Below are 8,868 nucleotides of genomic sequence, written 5' to 3'. Positions count from 1 at the left end.
ACTCAGTTGTCGCTGCACTCCATCAGGGGGACTCCCTGGCGTCTTTGGACATCTAGGATGCATACATGCATATACCCATATGCTTCAGGCATCAGTGGGTTCTGCGAAATGCAGTCGGGGAAGCCCACTACCAGTTTGTGGCTTCCCCTTTTTGGCTTGGCTTCAGCACCCCGAGTCCTTACCAAGGTATTGACTCCACTTTTGGTGTTGTTGAGACAACGCGGGATCGCAATCGTAAGTTACCAGGATGACCTGCTCCTGAGAGCAGCTTCTACCTCAGAATTAAAGGTGGATGTGGCAATCACCATGCAAACCCTGCAGGTATTTGGGTGGCTGTTGAACCCAAAAAGTCAGTGTTCATACCGATTCAGCTCTGGAGGGCCTAGGCCCTCCGCTGGACTCCATGAAAGAGAGAGTTTTCTCCCTCCAGACAAACTACAGACTCTTAGAGCCGGGATAAAACTATCACTGAACCGCAGGTGGTCCTTGCTGCGTTTCTGCATGCAAGTTCTGGGCCTCATGGTGACCTCCCTCAAGGCAGTACCGTATGCCCACTTTCCACCAGAGTCTCGCAGAAGGAGATATTGATACAATGGGACATATCTCCGTTATCCCTGGATCAGCAGATTCAGGTGAGCCAGTCAGTCAGGGACTCCCTGTTCTGGTGGCTGAGGTCCCTGGCACTTTGGTCCGGGAAGTCGTTCCTACCTCTGCATTGGGTTGTGATCACAACAGAGTGGCTGGCTGGGCTGGAGTACTGGGTGTACAGTCGACCCAGGGTCTCTGGTCGGGTGAGGAACCCATGTTGCTGATCAATATGCTTGAACTCAGAGCGATCAGGCTTGCCTCTCCACATAGTCGATGAGGCTGCAAGGGCGTATGATCAGGATCCAGTCAGACAACGCCACGGCGGTGGCATATGTCAACCATCAAGGAGGAACAAGTAGCTTGGCTGCAGCACAGGAGGTCGCTCACACCCTTCAGTGGACAGAGCGACAGGTACCAGCCTTGTCGGCCATTACATCCCGGGAGGAAGAAACTGGCAGGTGGACTACCTAAGTCGCCAGATGCTGGGCCCAGGTGAATAGGCATTGCATCCAGACATGTTCAGGCTATTGTGCCTGCGGTGGGACACACCATATGTGGATCTCCTGGCTCCCATCTCAATTGGAAGGGGCCGAGATTCGTATCCAGGATAAGAGATCCTTGGGCAGACACGTCATTCGCACTGGTGACTCCATGGGATCAGTACCGGCTGATCTACCACTTTCCTCCGCAAAAGCTACTACCACACCTGCTCCGCAGAGTGGAGGCTGAGGGGATTCCAGTAATACTAATGCCCCGGATTGGCCTTGGCGTCCCTGATGCAAAGGCTCCCTGGCGACTGCCATTGCGAGAGGACTTTCTGTGTCAAGGTCCAATTCGCCATCTTGTTTTACCATAGCTGGTTTTAACGGCATTCCTGTTGAGAGCCAGATGCTAAGGTACCGAGCCTATCGGACTCGTGATCTCAACTATGTTGGGTGCACGTAAATCTTCTTCTCCGAAGATATATCATCATACCTGGAAGGCATATATCTCTGTGTGAGGAGAAAGGATGGCATCCGTGCACCTATTCAATTTCCAGGATCCTGCTGTTTCTACAGCGAGGAGTAGACCAGAAGTTGGTTTCAAGCACCATTAGGGGACAAATATCAGCCTTGGCTGTCTTTTTTTCAGCAAACCCTGGCGTCTCACTTTCTAGTGAGCACTGTTGTTCAGGGCGTCCGACTTGTAGTTCCTCCGGTGCGACCACCGCTACCCCATGGGATCTGAACCTGGTGTTATCAGCGCTTCAGAAACCGCCATTTGAGAACATCAAAGGAATTCCCTTGTTGACTCTTATTCAGAAAAGGGATCTTTGTAGTGACCATTACATCGGCCAGGAGGGTTCGGAACTGGCGACCTTGCCTTGCAAGTCGTCCTTTATGGTTAACCATAAGGATAAGGTGTTGTTGCGTTCGCAACCTTCCTTTCTGCTGAAGGTGGTTTCGGCATTCCACATCAATGATGATATTGTGTTACCATCTCTGTGTCCTAAACCGACACATCCTAAGACCAACACATCCACAGGTCTGCAAGTACCTGTGTATTGTATTGTTGAGTATTAGTGTCAGGAAGCTAGTTTTTAGGTAATTTGGACAGGGAATAATTCCAATCCTCATTAAATTGGTAGGTACGATTCCCGGTGGGTGTGGATATGCGACTCGGTGTACATCTTGCGGAATGTATGCGTTCCTTGATTATCTGATCGAGGGCGAATACTGCTGTGGAAAATGTAAGCACGTTGTTTCCCTGGAAGCCCAGGTTCTGAATCTAGGGAAGTGTTATGTCTCTTCGACACAGGGTCTCTCAGGGTGTTGCTAGCAATGCTGCCAGTGTCTGCTCAGCAAGATACACACAGGCTGGATGCACTTCTTAACCAGGGAAGGGTTTATTACTCAGAAAGTGATGTACATTCTTACATGGAAGAGTCATATACAACAGGTCTCCCTCTAAGTATCATGCTGCTGCTTCCAGTCCCACACACACTGTGATTGACTTCCTGGTACAGCCCCTCCCCCAGCATGCATCAGGAGAAAGGGGTTAAGGGCCACAGTGATTCTGCATAAACATAAAACAGGAAGCAACTGAGAAGACCCTCCATACTAAAGGAGAGCCAGGAATGTACCCGGCAGGTGCCAGCAAAGAGGTGCAGGCACCAGAAAACAGTAGATGAGTGACAGTCTGGAATGATAGAGGGGGAATTGCCTGGGCTGGAACATCCCAAATAAGTACGCTCCATTGAGTGACATTGGTAAAACCAGTTACGGACCAGCACTGCTGGAGCTGCGGGACTCTCCTAGCTGCCAATGGAAGAACTCCTAGGGTGAGAGTGGGGGAGGGGGGAGTTAAGGGAAAGGATAGACAGATTCGGTGGTAGGGGACTCAATTCTTAGAAGGACAGAGAGGGCAATCTGTGACAAAGACCTGAACTGTATGCTGTCTACTGGGGGCTCGGGTTCGGCACATCACGGATCTGGTGGACAGATAACTGGGAGGGGCTGGGGAAGACCCGGCTGTCATGGTGCACCTTGGCATCAATGACAAAGTCAGAGGCAGATGGAGTGTCCTAAGGAATGATTTTAGGGATTTGGGGGTCAAATTGAGGAAAAGAACCTCCAAGGTAGTATTCTCAGGAATACTACTGGTACCTTGAGCCACACCAGAAAGGCAGAGGGAGATTAGAGAAGTAAACAAGTAGCTGAGGAGCTGGTGTAGTAAAGAGGGGTTTGGATTCCTGGAGGACTGGGCCGACTTCTCAAGTCGGTCACCAGTACTATAGAAGGGACAGATCTCTAAATGAGAAGGGTGCAGATCTGCTGGGAGTAAAGATGGGCAAAAAGTTAGAGAGGTTTTTAAACTAGGCAACGGGGGGGGGGGGGGGGTGGGAGGTCCAGAGGTAGAGAGAGACAGCGCAGAACATTGTCCAGAGGGTAGTATTGGCATCATTAGTGGTAGATTGACTAAACCAAATAAACCCAAGGTAAGTATAGTAACAAGTCCTAGTTGCAATCTTGGAACACCCAATAAGAGCATAGTATGCGACAGATCTAAACTACGTGGCATGTTCACCTATGCCAGGAGCCTGGCAGACAAGTTGGGTGAACTAGAGATACTGTAGGATTTGGATTTTGTGGGAATTTCAGAGACCTGGTTCAACAGCTCCCATGATTGACTGACAACCATTCAAGGGTATACCCTTTATCGCAGGGATAGGGGGGGTCAAAAAGGGGAGGGGTATGTCTATATATCAAGAATAATGTACAAGCGAATGTGAGAGATGACGTCACTAAGGGAGCTAGGAAGGAGGTGGAATCCTTATGGGTAGAGCTCCAAAGGGAGGAAGCTAATGGGAAAATAATACTGGGAGTATGCATTAGGCCCCCTAACCTGAGGCAGGAGGGGGAGACGGACCTCCTATCACAATTTGGATTAGCAGCAAGGATGGAAAGTGTTATCATAATGAGGGATTTTTAATTATCCAGGCATAGACTGGGCAGAGGGAGCCACTCATTGGTTTAAGGCTTGCCAGGTCCTAAATGTCTTGCAGGACAATTTCATGGGTCAGATGGTAGATGCTAGATGAACCATCTAGAAATAAAGTGATTACCAACAATACAGACCTGATCACAGATGTGGAAATATGGGACAATTTAGAAAACGGCGATCATAGGTCAATTGGCTTCAGTATAAATCACACAAATAAGAAACATAAGAGAAATACAAAGACACTGAATTTCAAAAGCACAAACTTCTCTAAACTACGAATCTTGCTAAAAGGCATAAATTGGGATAAAATCACGGAGGAGAGATGGGGTCAATTTAAGAGCATATTAAATAAGGGCATTAGCCAGTGCATCACATTGGGTAATAAATTTAAAAGAGCGAACAAAAGTCCTGGATGAGAGATTGGCACAAGAATAGTGGTGCGCTGTACTAAAGGATATATAAATTTACAATAGTGTACTGTATAGACATGTAGAGGTAGAGTCCCAGTAAAGCCAACGAGGGTGGCCAAGGTAAGTATAGTATAGGGTCAAGAGTGTGTATACAGGTAAGTAAATAGCAGCTAGTAGCACATCAGATATATGACAAAAATAAAATATAATAGCGTAATTATCATATGATCTCTTGGGTCAGTAATTTGACATACACAACAATATATACAGGTAAAAATAATTCATAAAATTAGTAATGTTATGTGGTGATAATAATACGTGCAAAAAAATTAATATATAAAAATAAAATAAGTAAAGAGTAATAGTTTTGTTTAAAAATAGGCAAAAAAGTGCGGTAGTGCTGAGGGCTGGATCCAAGTAAAAGAAATCACAGTTTAAACAATCGTCTAAACCAATGGATGGGTAGCTTTATCAAATGTCCATATAAAGGTGCATATAGTGAAATAAAGTGCTAACTATACAAAATCGCATAAGGTGCAAAAGAGCCGTGCAGCGAATATCATAAGTCGCATAAAACCTAAGTGGACTTAAAACAAAAAATCGCATAATATATAAATGAACTACAGGTGTAAATAAAGTGCTAGGTGTTCTTCAATGTAATAGGTGGTAGTTAAAGTGATCCGACGAAGTTCAATGGGGTGACGTTATTTTCCGTGTGATCCTAGATGATCAATTTATGGATGTCCCCTTACCTTACTGCTGTAAGGTTACAGCATATATTGAGTGTATCTTTAAGTGTCCCTGGAGGTCTTTTTCCCTTTATGGATCCTAATACGGCAATTCCTGTTTTGCGTCCCTCTCTTGTTCCCTATATGGTACGTGGCCTCTTTAAGAGTCACTTTGGGGTATTCGCCATAGGTGGTCTCATGCCGAGTATCATATATATTGGATTAAAGCATAAAGGAAGGATGCCCCATAGTGTAGTAATTTTAAGTGCAATATTTATTATGGAAATGAAACTTAAAGTCAGGTACTCACAAACATAGGATTTAGGGGGACCCCCACGTCAATTTTTTCTTAAATTTGATGCAGGGTTCCCCTTAATATCCATACCAGACCTGAAGGGCCTGGTAATGGAATTTGGGGGACCCCCACGCTTTTTTTTAAATGTATTTATTTTTTTATCAATGACTTTCAATGAGTGTTCTCTGTATTACGGAGCCGACAATTCATAATAGCTTGGAGTGATTTTAAAGGACTTTTTTTCCTGCATAAATGACACTTTGTGCAGGGACAGTTCTAAGCACCAGAAACATGCACCCCTTCACAGGCATACTATAGACACCCCCCAGGTACGAAATGTAAAGGAATATTACACTTTTATTGTTTCACTTTAATCATTATTAAAATCACTGCTTCCAAAAAAATGGCAGTTTTTAAAACTTTTTTTTGCATTGATACATGTCCCCTGGGGCAGGACCCGGGTCCCCAAACACTTTTGAGGACAGTAACTTGCAGAATCTTTTCTCTGTCAAATCTTTTTTCTCTGTCGAATATTTTCTCTATATAATCTTGGACTAATAGAGGTAAGGTTAGGCACATTCGACCACAGGTTCTATAGACACAGATTGTTATTGTCAGAGTCACGTCGAATCTCCTATTCTATATCGAACTGTTGTAACAACGAAAACAAAAATAAAGCATTTATTTATGTCAGATCGTTCGTTTTTCGGATTCTGTGCTTTCGTTATCGTTTGTCAAAACGAAAACGAAAATACCTAAAATTCAGACAAAAACGAATCCACATGTCTAGTGGCTAGAGACAGACTGGAATGAACCCATAAGCGGCTTCATTCCATTGTCATGATCGTAAACACGGAAGCGAGGTCATGACGTCACTTCCCATTTACTCAGCTGCCAATGGCGCTGGTTTAAAAAAAATATACAGTATTCAGAATCACCGAAAACAGCAATCTAAATACGCTGAAGTGCAAAGGAGGGATCGGGGGTCTAAAAGATATAAAGAGTACCTGCCACCACCTATTACTGTCACAAGGGATGTTTACATTCCTTGTGACAGCAGTAAAAGTGATCACATTTTTATTTTTTTTAAACAATTTATTAAAGTGGTTGTAAACCCTCCCCCACAACTTTGTCCCATGTAAATCAGCATAAAAAACCCCAAATGAACACTGCTTGTAGATATCTCCTTACTTGCTTAGTATTGTTGTAATCCTTTTTGTTCTTTAGAATGACGTCACTGAGCATGCCCAGATCTCCCGATTTACGGCACACTCTATGTGCTTATCTATCTGTTATCAGGACTTCCTACGGCACACAAATGAACTCCCAGGAGACTTCAGAATAATTCAGAGCTTCTACACACCTACACACCATGTGACCATGTGACATGACATGCAGTGTAAACTTGGCCATTACTGCAGTCTTATCAGCTGAAGCTGATAAGACTGACAAAGGGAAACATTAGACATCGGCACAAGTGAATACTATGAAATAAAACAAGTCAGCTATGAACAGGGAAGCAGGGTTAACATAGAAACGGATTGGAAGGACACCACTAACAAACATACTTTAGTGAGTATTCTAGCCCTTCAGGGGATGTATCTGCCCCTGGTGTACTCTTTAACCACTTTCAGACCGGACCATTTTGCTGGTAAATGACCAGAGGTCTTTTTACAATTTGGCACTGCGCTGCTTTAACTGGTAATTGCGCGGTCATGCAATGTTGTACCCAAACAAAATTTGCGTCCTTTTCTTCCCACAAATAGAGCTTTCTTTTGATGGTATTTGATTGCCTCTGCGATTTTTATTTTTTGCGATATAAATGGAAAAAGACCGCAAATTTTGAAAAAAAATGATATTTTCTACTTTTTGTTATTAGAAAAATCCAATAAATTCAATTTTAGTCATACATTTAGGCCAAAATGTATTCAGCCACATGTCTTTGGTAAAAAAAAAGTCAATAACTGTATATTTATTGGTTTGCGCAAAAGTTGTCACATCTACAAACTAAGGTACGTTTTCTGGAATTTACGCAGCTTTTAGTTTACGACTGCCTATCTCAGTTCTTGAGGTGCTAAAATGGCAGGGCAGTACAAAACCCCCCCAAATGACCCCATTTTGGAAAGTAGACCCCCTAAGGAAATTGATAAGTGGCATGTTGAGCCCATCGAATATTTTATTTTTTTGCCTCAAGCGATTGAATAATGACAAAAAAATAATTTTTTTTTTTTTTTTACACAAAGTTGTCACTAAATGATATATTGCTCACACATGCTATGGGCATATGTGAAATGACACCCCAAAATAAATTCTGCTGCTTCTCCTGAGTACGGGGATACCACACGTGTGGGATTTTTTGGGAGCCTAGCCGCGTACGGGGCCCCGAAAGCCAAGAACCGCCTTCAGGTTTTCTAAGGGCGTAAATATTTGACTTCACTCCTCACTACCTATTACAGTTTTGAAGGCCATAAAATGCCAAGATGGCACAAAACCCCCACAAATGACCCCATTTTAGAAAGTAGACACCCCAAGCTATTTGCTGAGAGGCATTTTGAGTCCATGGAATATTTTATATTTTGCCACAAGTTGCGGGAAAATTACAAACTTTAATTTTTTTTTATTTTTTTTTCACAAAGTTGTCACTAAATGATATATTGCTCACACATGCTATGGGCATATGTGAAATGACACCCCAAAATAAATTCTGCTGCTTCTCCTGAGTACGGTGATACCACATATGTGGGACTTTTTGGGAGCCTAGCCACGTACGGGGCCCCGAAAACCAAGAACCGCCTTCAGGTTTTCTAAGGGCGTAAATATTTGACTTCACTCCTCACTACCTATTACAGTTTTGAAGGCCATAAAATGCCAAGATGGCACAAAACCCCCACAAATGACCCCATTTTAGAAAGTAGACACCCCAAGCTATTTGCTGAGAGGCATGTTGAGTCCATGGAATATTTTATATTTTGCCACAAGTTGCGGGAAAATTACAAACTTTTTTTTTTTCACAAAGTTGTCACTAAATGATATATTGCTCACGCATGCCATGGGCATATGTGAAATGACACCCCAAAATAAATTCTGCTGCTTCTCCTGAGTACGGGGATACCACATATGTGGGACTTTTTGGGAGCCTAGCCGCGCACGGGGCCCCGAAAACCAAGCACCGCCTTCAGGCTTTCTAAGGGCGTTACAGTTTTGAAGGCCATAAAATGCCAAGATGGCACAAACCCCCCCCAAATGACCCCATTTTGGAAAGTAGACACCCCTAAATTTAGGGGTACACTAGTGAGATTAGGTAATAAATGGCGGGTGCCCTGAAACTATAAAAAAAATAACTAACCAACCAGCGTCACCTGTA

The sequence above is a fragment of the Lithobates pipiens genome, unplaced genomic scaffold, assembly GCF_037356315.1.
Source record: "Lithobates pipiens isolate NorthernLeopardFrog02 unplaced genomic scaffold, aLitPip1_a1.2 Scaffold_27, whole genome shotgun sequence".
NCBI lineage: Eukaryota > Metazoa > Chordata > Amphibia > Anura > Ranidae > Lithobates > Lithobates pipiens.
This window is presented reverse-complemented; position numbering follows the sequence as displayed.